At 42.2% G+C, this 12,545-nt stretch overlaps 1 protein-coding gene across 2 annotated transcripts in view; it reads right to left on the reverse strand.

The window, feature by feature from the left end:
- The window catches only part of LOC110487052 (transcription factor MafG), a 45,819-nt gene extending 37,409 nt beyond the window's left edge, over positions 1–8,410 (reverse strand). The window contains exon 1 of one of the 2 annotated variants that reach the window (XM_036939161.2): positions 7,332–8,120. The gene's annotated coding sequence lies outside the window, so the exon portion shown is untranslated. Of the gene's footprint in view, positions 1–7,331 lie in introns of both variants that reach the window. The other variant, XM_036939162.2, reaches the window with a different exon arrangement.
- Between the last annotated feature and the right edge of the window lie 4,135 nt (positions 8,411–12,545).

Consider the following 12,545-nt stretch of genomic DNA (forward strand, 5'->3'; position numbering starts at 1 on the left):
TCTGTTTCCCCATGTAGATACAGCAGCACTTCTGTTTCCCCATGTAGCTACAGCAGCACTTCTGTTTCCCCATGTAGCTACAGCAGCACTTCTGTTTCCCCATGTAGATACAGCAGCACCTCTGTTTCCCCATGTAGCTACAGCAGCACTTCTGTTTCCCCATGTAGATACAGCAGCACTTCTGTTTCCCCATGTAGATACAGCAGCACTTCTGTTTCCCCATGTAGATACAGCAGCACTTCTGTTTCCCCATGTAGCTACAGCAGCACTTCTGTTTCCCCATGTAGATACAGCAGCACTTCTGTTTCCCCATGTAGCTACAGCAGCACCTCTGTTTCCCCATGTAGATACAGCAGCACTTCTGTTTCCCCATGTAGATACAGCAGCACTTCTGTTTCCCCATGTAGCTACAGCAGCACTTCTGTTTCCCCATGTAGATACAGCAGCACTTCTGTTTCCCCATGTAGCTACAGCAGCACTTCTGTTTCCCCATGTAGCTACAGCAGCACTTCTGTTTCCCCATGTAGATACAGCAGCACTTCTGTTTCCCCATGTAGATACAGCAGCACTTCTGTTTCCCCATGTAGATACAGCAGCACTTCTGTTTCCCCATGTAGATACAGCAGCACTTCTGTTTCCCCATGTAGCTACAGCAGCACTTCTGTTTCCCCATGTAGATACAGCAGCACTTCTGTTTCCCCATGTAGATACAGCAGCACTTCTGTTTCCCCATGCAGATACAGCAGCACTTCTGTTTCCCCATGTAGATACAGCAGCACTTCTGTTTCCCCATGTAGATACAGCAGCACTTCTGTTTCCCCATGTAGATACAGCAGCACTTCTGTTTCCCCATGTAGCTACAGCAGCACTTCTGTTTCCCCATGTAGCTACAGCAGCACTTCTGTTTCCCCATGTAGCTACAGCAGCACTTCTGTTTCCCCATGTAGATACAGCAGCACTTCTGTTTCCCCATGTAGATACAGCAGCACTTCTGTTTCCCCATGTAGATACAGCAGCACTTCTGTTTCCCCATGTAGCTACAGCAGCACTTCCGTTTCCCCATGTAGCTACAGCAGCACTTCTGTTTCCCCATGTAGATACAGCAGCACTTCTGTTTCCCCATGTAGATACAGCAGCACTTCTGTTTCCCCATGTAGCTACAGCAGCACTTCTGTTTCCCCATGTAGCTACAGCAGCACCTCTGTTTCCCCATGTAGATACAGCAGCACTTCTGTTTCCCCATGTAGCTACAGCAGCACTTCTGTTTCCCCATGTAGATACAGCAGCACCTCTGTTTCCCCATGTAGATACAGCAGCACTTCTGTTTCCCCATGTAGATACAGCAGCACCTCTGTTTCCCCATGTAGATACAGCAGCACTTCTGTTTCCCCATGTAGTGAAAGCAGCACTTCTGTTTCCCCATGTAGATACAGCAGCACTTCTGTTTCCCCATGTAGCTACAGCAGCACTTCTGTTTCCCCATGTAGATACAGCAGCACTTCTGTTTCCCCATGTAGCTACAGCAGCACTTCTGTTTCCCCATGTAGATACAGCAGCACTTCTGTTTCCCCATGTAGATACAGCAGCACTTCTGTTTCCCCATGTAGATACAGCAGCACTTCTGTTTCCCCATGTAGCTACAGCAGCACTTCTGTTTCCCCATGTAGCTACAGCAGCACTTCTGTTTCCCCATGTAGATACAGCAGCACTTCTGTTTCCCCATGTAGATACAGCAGCACTTCTGTTTCCCCATGTAGATACAGCAGCACTTCTGTTTCCCCATGTAGCTACAGCAGCACTTCTGTTTCCCCATGTAGATACAGCAGCACCTCTGTTTCCCCATGTAGATACAGCAGCACTTCTGTTTCCCCATGTAGATACAGCAGCACCTCTGTTTCCCCATGTAGATACAGCAGCACTTCTGTTTCCCCATGTAGTGAAAGCAGCACTTCTGTTTCCCCATGTAGATACAGCAGCACTTCTGTTTCCCCATGTAGCTACAGCAGCACTTCTGTTTCCCCATGTAGTGAAAGCAGCACTTCTGTTTCCCCATGTAGATACAGCAGCACTTCTGTTTCCCCATGTAGATACAGCAGCACTTCTGTTTCCCCATGTAGATACAGCAGCACTTCTGTTTCCCCATGTAGTGAAAGCAGCACTTATGCAGACAAGAAACCCCAAAACACATGCTGTGTATTTCCGAAGGGAAATTAATTTATCCTGATTAGGTATAACTAACTAACTACTGTGTTGCGTCAGCCATACAATACATAGGCATTTGCAGAGGTGTTGGTTCATTGTCTGTGACGATGTGCAGCAGTGGATTCTTGCCCAGTGGTTCATCACGTGGGCTGGGCTGGTCAGCCTGTCCCAAACATTGCCAATCGGTGTCAGTAATATCCCTCAGACGATGGTGCCTACCCAAACCGTACCGACTCGGATGGAGTATCAAAGGTGGTCCTTTCCAGCACAGTACCAGCAACTACGATGGATGTAGCCATAACCAGGCCAGCTCCACTCGGCTCAGTAGAGTGAAATGGGCTTTACAGTCCAGTAGCTGTGTGCACCATCCAGCCACGTTCACCTCTAACAGTGGCCAGCCTTGTTTTATCTTGGCCACCTCTAGAAGGGCCATAAATCTCTGAGCTGATCTCACCACACCACCCCAATCTCATCCTGCCTGCCACCTGCTGTGGCGCTATTCAAGGCCCCCTCATCTGTTCTCGTTACCTGCTGTGGCGGGACGGGAGACAGGAATTGAGCTTTATTGCAAATCTGGGTCTCTGACATGGGGCTGTAGCTATCTGCGCAGTATGTCGACCCAAACACGCTTTGCTTGCCTGCACCAACGAGGATGATGAAATAACTTGGAAATCGGAGCAAGAGAGAAACTTCAGAGACTCTACGCAGATCCTATCTGTGTACCCCTCCTCTCCCATTTAGGCTACTCAACAGTTTCCAAGGTGACTGGGAAGTAGAGCTGGACGATATATGGAATGAATGTTTTTGTGAGATATTACAAATGCCTGCATCGCACTAATCATAAAAAATAAAAATAAAATGTATGAGCGTTTATGTCAGCATGTTGTCTTTTTGGTCTCGTCTCCTTCGCGCCTTCTGTGCAGTGCACCTAACCATTTACACCAGAGATCTGTATATAATGATGAGATGCTCATGTCTCCGTCCATAACAATGGGAGTCGTTGTCCCAAAGACACGAAAGCAGGTGACAAGCTCAGGTCCAAAATAAGCCCAAACGTATTGGCCTTATTTGACAGATTTTGGAGAGTGAAACTTCTTGCATCACCTCTTCCTCTCTGTTTATACACACACACACAAAACCGCTCCCCCTACACTCACAACAACAAAGATGAGAGATAATTTATTCCTCTCTGACAAGAGGTTTCAACTTGCCATTTGGTCCAACAAAATGTGTCATAGGGATACCGAAACAAATTGAGACATGATTTTACTGTAATAGAGGAGAAGTTGATAATGATGCCCTTTTTACATCTCAACTGCTGAAATTGCACACAAGGCAGACACCAGTAAAACAGGAATGAATGAACATTGATTCTGGAAAACTAATGGTCAGTTTGTCACGTGGAACCGCTAGCAGCATCTTAGCCAGACCGTTATACTCGCTGTCTAGTCTGTTTATAATACCACGTAGCCCTAGCAGCATCTTAGCCAGACCGTTATACTAGCTGTCTAGTCTGTTTATAATACAACGTACCCCTAGCAGCATCTTAGCCAGACCGTTATACTCGCTGTCTAGTCTGTTTATAATACCACGTAGCCCTAGCAGCATCTTAGCCAGACCGTTATACTAGCTGTCTAGTCTGTTTTATAATACCACGTACCCCTAGCAGCATCTTAGCCAGACCGTTATACTAGCTGTCTAGTCTGTTTTATAATACCACGTACCACTAGCAGCATCTTAGCCAGACCGTTATCCTCGCTGTCTAGTCTGTTTATAATACCACGTACCCCTAGCAGCATCTTAGCCAGACCGTTATCCTCGCTGTCTAGTCTGTTTTATAATACCACGTACCACTAGCAGCATCTTAGCCAGACCGTTATCCTCGCTGTCTAGTCTGTTTTATAATACCACGTACCACTAGCAACATCTTAGCCAGACCGTTATCCTCGCTGTCTAGTCTGTTTTATAATACAACGTACCCCTAGCAGCATCTTAGCCAGACCGTTATACTAGCTGTCTAGTCTGTTTTATAATACCATGTACCGCTAGCAGCATCTTAGCCAGACCGTTATACTAGCTGTCTAGTCTGTTTTATAATACCACGTACCACTAGCAACATCTTAGCCAGACCGTTATACTAGCTGTCTAGTCTGTTTTATAATACCATGTACCGCTAGCAACATCTTAGCCAGACCGTTATACTAGCTGTCTAGTCTGTTTTATAATACCACGTACCACTAGCAGCATCTTAGCCAGACCGTTATACTAGCTGTCTAGTCTGTTTTATAATACCACGTACCACTAGCAGCATCTTAGCCAGACCGTTATCCTCGCTGTCTAGTCTGTTTTATAATACCACGTACCACTAGCAACATCTTAGCCAGACCGTTATACTAGCTGTCTAGTCTGTTTTATAATACCACGTACCCCTAGCAGCATCTTAGCCAGACCGTTATACTAGCTGTCTAGTCTGTTTTATAATACCACGTACCACTAGCAGCATCTTAGCCAGACCGTTATACTAGCTGTCTAGTCTGTTTATAATACCACGTACCCCTAGCAGCATCTTAGCCAGACCGTTATACTCGCTGTCTTGTCTGTTTATAATACCACGTACCACTAGCAGCATCTTAGCCAGACCGTTATACTAGCTGTCTAGTCTGTTTTATAATACAACGTACCCCTAGCAGCATCTTAGCCAGACCGTTATACTCGCTGTCTAGTCTGTTTATAATACCACGTAGCCCTAGCAGCATCTTAGCCAGACCGTTATACTAGCTGTCTAGTCTGTTTATAATACCACGTACCCCTAGCAGCATCTTAGCCAGACCGTTATACTCGCTGTCTTGTCTGTTTATAATACCACGTAGCACTAGCAGCATCTTAGCCAGACCGTTATCCTCGCTGTCTAGTCTGTTTATAATACCACGTACCGCTAGCAGCATCTTAGCCAGACCGTTATCCTAGCTGTCTAGTCTGTTTTATAATACCACGTACCACTAGCAGCATCTTAGCCAGACCGTTATCCTAGCTGTCTAGTCTGTTTTATAATACCACGTACCGCTAGCAGCATCTTAGCCAGACCGTTATACTAGCTGTCTAGTCTGTTTATAATACCACGTACCACTAGCAGCATCTTAGCCAGACCGTTATACTAGCTGTCTAGTCTGTTTTATAATACCACGTACCACTAGCAGCATCTTAGCCAGACCGTTATACTAGCTGTCTTGTCTTGTTTTATAAAATGTGCAATAAGCTTAAAAACACAATTATATAAGGAATTGGCAACTCGTTCTCATTCTGAGAAACAAGGTAGGTCACATGATTCAACATCTAAACAAAGTGGCCAGGCTAGCATGCTGTTCAAACAGTTGGAGACGGACAGAAGGGTGTGTTCATAACTGTTCTGCCTTGTGAGCTAGAAAATAGATCCAAGTTGGCTAAACTTGAAATATAAAGATTAGCTGGCTACTCCACTAGCACTTGGGCTTGTTTATGAGACCTGTGTTAATGTTCTATAATGCCTGCTACTAGTTAGTCATTATTAGTGAATATGCATTATGCATAGTTCTGGTAAAAAAAATATGTAACAAAAATGGCATTTTCATAGACGGACTTGAAATCCAGACAAGTGATTATTGCAAAAAAGCAAGTTAAACTATTTTTATAAAATAATACAATTATTAGTGGGTCTTATATTTTGCTTAAGTATAATTTCACAAGCCCTACATTTATTTGATTATTTCTGACTGTTTTAAAATGCTGTGTATTTGGCCTTTAAATTGTAAAACAAAGCTTAGAGAATTTCATCGATATCGATGTGATTTGTCCACAAGTTTGAAAAAAAAAAAAAAAAAAGAGATGATTTTTAGGCCAAACCGCCCAGCCCTACTGAGAAGTAAGTAGGTAACTCAGCCTCTGAGCAACAAAAAAAGGCAAACGCATATTGTCACTGCCCACCACTAAAATAGTACCATGGCACTTATAGTAAAAGCTATTCAAAGTGCACCATTAAGAGTTGCTGGCAACCAATCAAAAAACAGCTACATGTAACACAAATGAACCATCATTACCTAAAATAAGGACATCAGTATTAGATTAGCCTATATGCCACCAAATCATCCCATGTACATCCCATGTCCAAAGCATATTGGCGAACAATATTCAAGCAACATAAAAACCAATACAGCAGTGATTGACAGTGCTGGATTATATTTTCTGAAACAAAAGCCATTCACTACAGAACGGCGGGTTTAATCGAAATGTGACCCAGTTTAACATTACTTGACATGGCGAATAGCAAAACGGGTTGAAAACAGTGTGGTTTCTTTATGTATGAAATACATTTTGGTCAATATAATAGATACAGGATATAGCACACAAAGAAATCTTATTAAATTACTTTTTAAAATATTATTCTTAAAATACTAGATTTTAGAATTGTATGATAGCACACTTGACTGCTTGCTGATGGATCCTAAAGAGAACCTTGCAATACAGAGAGCTGATCCATTTCTCCTCATCAGAATGCATTGCAGCCAGAGAACAAGGCAAATTGAATGATTTATGCTCATCCCCATCATTCCACGAGCAACAAGAGGACTGCAAATCAACACTTGACCATTTCACTACACATAATCTCTAGGATAACGACAGACGGCTCGCTGATAAATATCATCCATCCTTATCCGCCCAGACCTTTGTCCGCTGGTGGGGCCATGTTTCGGGTGGTTTCCTTCTCAGACGTCCAAATAATACATAATTGTGATGATTCAGCAACGTGATAAAAATTCCTAGATGGCATTTATCTACGAACATCAAACGAAACGTACAATGTGTAAGGTTAGCTATCCTGGTGTGTAAACACTGAACATTGACAGCGGAGGCTTGATAAGACATCGCGGGTGGTGACAACGTAACCACTGGCTAAATGACTTCGGCAGGTGAACCAGTTTGCTAACCTCTACCGCCATCGAACACGATTGGAAATGCCAAGCAATCGACTGTTGAGCAATGCAAACTTGCATCTATCAAATCACCAAGCTGTGCACATATATACATTGTATCACAAAATACTGTCGAGCCCTTGTTTTATCGTGCTGATTTATGTCACAAATGAAGCCACCAACCTGATCGCGCTCCGACAACCGTTGCTTCGGCTCGCGCTTCCCTCAGCTCTGCAAGGCACGCTCGCACAGATATGAAGCAGCAGGTTTGAACAGCTCCAGACCTAGTTACAGTATGTGCATGACTAGGCAAACTACAAGAAGCTAAATAAGCAGTTGGATTGCAGGATATCCATTTAGCAGAAGCCACCTATATCTGGTTACACTTTTTTCTCGACAACCCTCAAGCTGTCACTACTACACTACACCACTGCTTGCGCGTGACTAAATACCAGTATCTGTGTAGTAGCCTACAGACTCCCGCCTGCTGAACAAGCAAGGGAATCCCCATACTCAGCTAGTTAGGAATTACAAGATACGCTTTTTTTTATTTAAAAAAAATATTATAATGTAACATGTTCATCTAATTACAAACCATGTCTTCATTCATACACAGAGCCTAACAAGAGTTGAGACGTATACTATAATAAATTACTTGATAGTGCGCTGAGCTCCGCCTGCTGCTGGAAACCTGAGAAATTACTTTACAGGCTGGCTGGCTGGCTACAGCATAGAAGACACGCATTGAGCAAGCAAAACTCAGCATATCGGAGGTAATGGCATGCACGCACACTCAGCATAACAACACGTTTCGCTTTTCAACTCACCAAACCTGATGTTTTTCTATAGTTCTTAACGTCGTCTATTGTGTAATAAAAAGGTCAACTTGAACGTAGCTACTACAATTGTGACTGGCAGACAAGCATGCGTTTTAAATCCCGCTCGTTTCTCCTTGTTGATTCCTTTCTCTACATTCCCTTGTATCGCGGAGCCAGACGTCAGGTTTGGTCACGTGGGTTCATTCATGAAGTATCAACAGAAGGACACTAAAAATCATATTTTCATGTGTGCAATCTCTTGCATGATGTTGCAACGCTTCTGTAAAAAAAAAAAAAAAAAAAAATTAAAAAGAGCTTGTTCTAACGCAATATGGTTGATTTTGCAAAAATTGACACTTTTGGATGTTAAATGTTATTGAAAATAAAACTTATTGAAACTGCTTTTAATCTATCTGAATTGTTTTCTTTACTATGTCCGCAAACAAGATCTAATAGTGGCTGAGACCATACTATTTAAGAATATAAAGATTTGTATCGGTTTCCCCAAATACCTGAGTTACAACGTCATCAAATGTGCTATTTTAGTTGTAAAGGAAATTACCAAAATTGTGCCATAATACAGTTGAAGTCGGAAGTTTACATACACCTTAGTCAAATACATTTAAACTCAGTTTTTCACAATTCCTGACATTTAATCATAGTAAAAATTCCCTGTCTTAGGTCAGTTAGGATCACCACTTTATTTTAAGAATGTGACATGTCAGAATAATAGTAGAGAGAATGATTTATCTCAGCTTTTATTTCTTTCATCACATTCCCAGTGGGTCAGAAGTTTACATTCACTCAATTAGTATTTGTTGGCATTGCCTTTAAATTGTTTAACTTGGGTCAAATATTTTGGGTAGCCTTCCACAAGCTTCCCATAATAAGTTGGGTGAATTTTGGCCCATTCCTCCTGACAGAGCTGGTGTAACTGAGTCAGGTTTGTAAGGCCTCCTTGCTCGCACACACTTTTTCAGTTCTGCCCACAAATATTCTATAGGATTGAATTCAGGGCTTTGTGATGGCCACTCCAATACCTTGACTTTGCTGTCCTTATTAAGCCATTTTGCCACAACTTTGGAAGTGTGCTTGGGGTAACTGTACATTTGCGACCAAGCTTTAACTTCCTGACTGATGTCTTGCTTCAATATATCCACATAATTTTCCCTCATCATGATGCCATCTATTTTGTGAAGTGCATCAGTCCCTTCTGCAGCAAAGCACCCCCACAACATGATGCTGCCACCCCCGTGCTTCTCAGTTGGGATGGGGTTCTTCGGCTTGCAAGCCTCCCCCTTTATCCTCCAAACATAACGATGGCCATTATGGCCAAACAGTTCTATTTTTGTTTCATCAGACCAGAGGACATTTCTCCAAAAAGTACGATCTTTGTCCCCATGTGCAGTTGCAAACCGTAGTCTGGCTTTTTTATGGCGGTTTTGGAGCAGTGGCTTCTTCCTTGCTGAGCGGCCTTTCAGGTTATGTCGATATAGGACTCATTTTACTGTGGATATAGATACTTTTTTACCTGTTTCCTCCAGCATCTTCACAAGGTCTTTTGCTGTTGTTCTGGGATTTATTTGCACTTTTCGCACCAAAGAACGTTCATCTCTAGGAGACAGAACGTGTCTCCTTCCTGAGCGGTATGACAGCTGCGTGGTCCCATGGTGTTTATACTTGCGTACTATTGTTTGTACAAATTAATGTGGTACCTTCAAGTGTTTGGAAATTGCTCCCAAGGATGAACCAGACTTGTGGAGGTCTCAATTTTTTTCTGAGGTCTTGGCTGACTTTTTTTAAATTTTTCCCATGATGTCAAGTAAAGAGGCACTGAGTTTGAAGGTAGGCCTTGAAATACATCCACAGGTACACCTCTAATTGACTCAAATTATGTCAATTAGCCTGTCAGAAGCTTCTAAAGCTATGACATAATTTTCTGGAATTTTCCAAGCTGTTTAAAGGCACAGTCAACTTAGTGTACGTAAACCTCTGACCCACTGGAATTGTGAAACAGTGAATTATAAGTGAAATAATCTGTCTGTAAACAATTGTTGGAAAAATTACTTGTGTCATGCACAAAGTAGATGTCCTAACCGACTTGCCAAAACTATCGTTTTTTAAGAAATTTGTGGAGTGGTTGAAAAACAAGTTTTAATGAACCTTAGTGTATGTAAACTTCAGACTTCAACTGTATAGATAACCTTTCACATTAATTACATTTTCATTTTTATTTTTTACTATTTGGAAGTTCTTAATTATATGTATGCATCATTTATGTCAATGTCCATGTATGTCTTGATGATATTCAGAAACATGTATCTACCACATCAAAATCTTCACATTGTTCTTAAGATTATTTTAGGAATTATCATAAAAGGTTCACATATGGGAAAGTCAACAATATCAATTGTAATTTAATACACCTTTGCCTCAAAAATATGTACCGTGATGGTAATGACTTAGCGTTGTGGTAATAAATAAAGGCTAAATATATATATATTTTTAAATGACAGTGTGGTGGAAATTACATTTCAAATAAAACTGATTTAAAATACCATTAAACATTTGAATGTCACAGTTGTACATGTTTAATTTTATTGAAGATATAGTACAGACTATTCGTTCCAAATCATCCCAAAGGTGTTCGATGGGGTTGAGGTCATGGTATTGTGCAGACCAGTCAAGTTCTTACACACCAATCTCAACAAACCATTTCTGTGTGGACCTCGCTTTGTGAACGGGGGCATTGTCATGCTGCTACAGGAAAGGGCCTTCACCAAAAATGTTGCCACAAAGTTGGAAGCACAGAATTGTCTAGAATGTCATTGTACGCTGTAGCGTTAAGATTTCCCTTCACTGAAACTAAGGGGCCTAGCCCAAATCATGAAAAACAGCCCCAGACCATTATTCCTCCTCCACTAAACTTCACAGTTGGCACTCTACATTGGGGCAGATTTCTTTCATCGGACTGTCAAATAGTGAAGCATGATTTATCTCTCCAGATAACGCATTTCCACTGCTCCAGAGTCCAATGGCAGTGAGCTTTACACCACTCCAGCCAACACTTGGCATTTCAAATGGTGATCTTATGCTTGCTACATGCTTCAGCACTCGGAGATCCCATTCTGTGAGCGTGTGTGGCCTACCTCTTCGCGGCTGAGCCATTGTTGCTCCTAGACATTTCCACTTAATAATAACAGCACGTACAGTTGACTGGGGCAGCTCTAGCAGGGTAGAAATTTGACAAACTGACTTGTTGGAAAATGTGGTACCCTATGACAGTGCTAAGTTGAAGGTCACTGAGCTCCTCAGTACGGGCCATTCTACTGCCAATGTTTGTCTATGGAGATTGCATGGCTGTGTTCGATTTTATACACCTTTTAGCAACGGGTGTTGCTGAAATTCCCAAATCCCCGCAGCATGATGCTGTCACCACCATGCTTCGCCGTAGGGATGGTGCCAGGTTTCCTCCAGATGTGACACTTGGCCCTCAGGCCAAAGAGTTAAATCTTGGTTTCATCAGACCAGAGAATCTTGTTTCTCATGGTCTGAGAGTCTTTAGGTGCCTTTTGGCAAACTCCAAGCGGGTTGTCATGTGCCTTTTACTGAGGAGTGGCTGCAGAGATGGTTGTCCTTCTGGAAGGTTCTAGCATCTCCACAGAGGAACTCTAGAGCTCTGTCAGAGTGACCAATCGGGTTCTTGGTCACCTCCCTGACCAAGGCCCTTTTCCCAGATTGCTCAGTTTGGCCGGGTGGCCAGCTCTAGAAAGAGTCTTGGTGGTTCCAAACCTTTTCCTTTTAAGGATGATGGAGGCTACTGTGTTCTTGTGGACTGTCAATGATGCAGAATTGTTTTGGTACCCTTCCCCAGATCTGTGCCTCAACACAAATCTGTCTCAGCACTCGACAGACAATTCCTTCAACCTCACGGCTTGGTTTTTGCTCTGACTTGCACTGTCAACTGTGGGATATAGACACACGTGTGTACCTTTCCAAATCATGTCCAATCAATTGAATTGACCACAGGTGGACTCCAATCAAGTTATAGGACCGTCTCAAGGATAATCAATGGAAACAGGATGCACCTGAGCTCAATTTCAGGGTCTGAATACCTACATAAATAAGGTATTTCTGTATTTTATTTATTTGCAAAAATGTCTAAACTGTTTTTCGCTTTGTCATTGTGGGGTATTGTGTGTAGATTGCTGAGATGTTTTTTTTTTTTAAATCCATTATAGAAGGCTGTAACGTAACAAAATGTGGAAAAAGGGGTCAGAATACTTTCCGAAGGCACTGTATATAGTTTCCATTTATTTAACTCTTTTTTTTAAACAGGTGCATTAGATATTTTTGTAGTGTAATGCATAGTAGAATGCCAAAAGCCTGGGGGTGAGACAGTGAATTCCAGACATGAAATGCTTTATAAAATAAAATATTGAAAGCTGAAAGAAAAAGTTTAGGTTATAGTCTCGATGTGAAGAAAAAAAATCTAAATTAACATTTTATCTTAATCTAACCCTGAGACACAAAAAGGCCAGTATTTGCAAAATCACCCATATATGCATACAGGCTACAG

This window comes from Oncorhynchus mykiss, chromosome 13, assembly GCF_057628025.1.
Source record: "Oncorhynchus mykiss isolate SJ-2025 chromosome 13, ASM5762802v1, whole genome shotgun sequence".
NCBI lineage: Eukaryota > Metazoa > Chordata > Actinopteri > Salmoniformes > Salmonidae > Oncorhynchus > Oncorhynchus mykiss.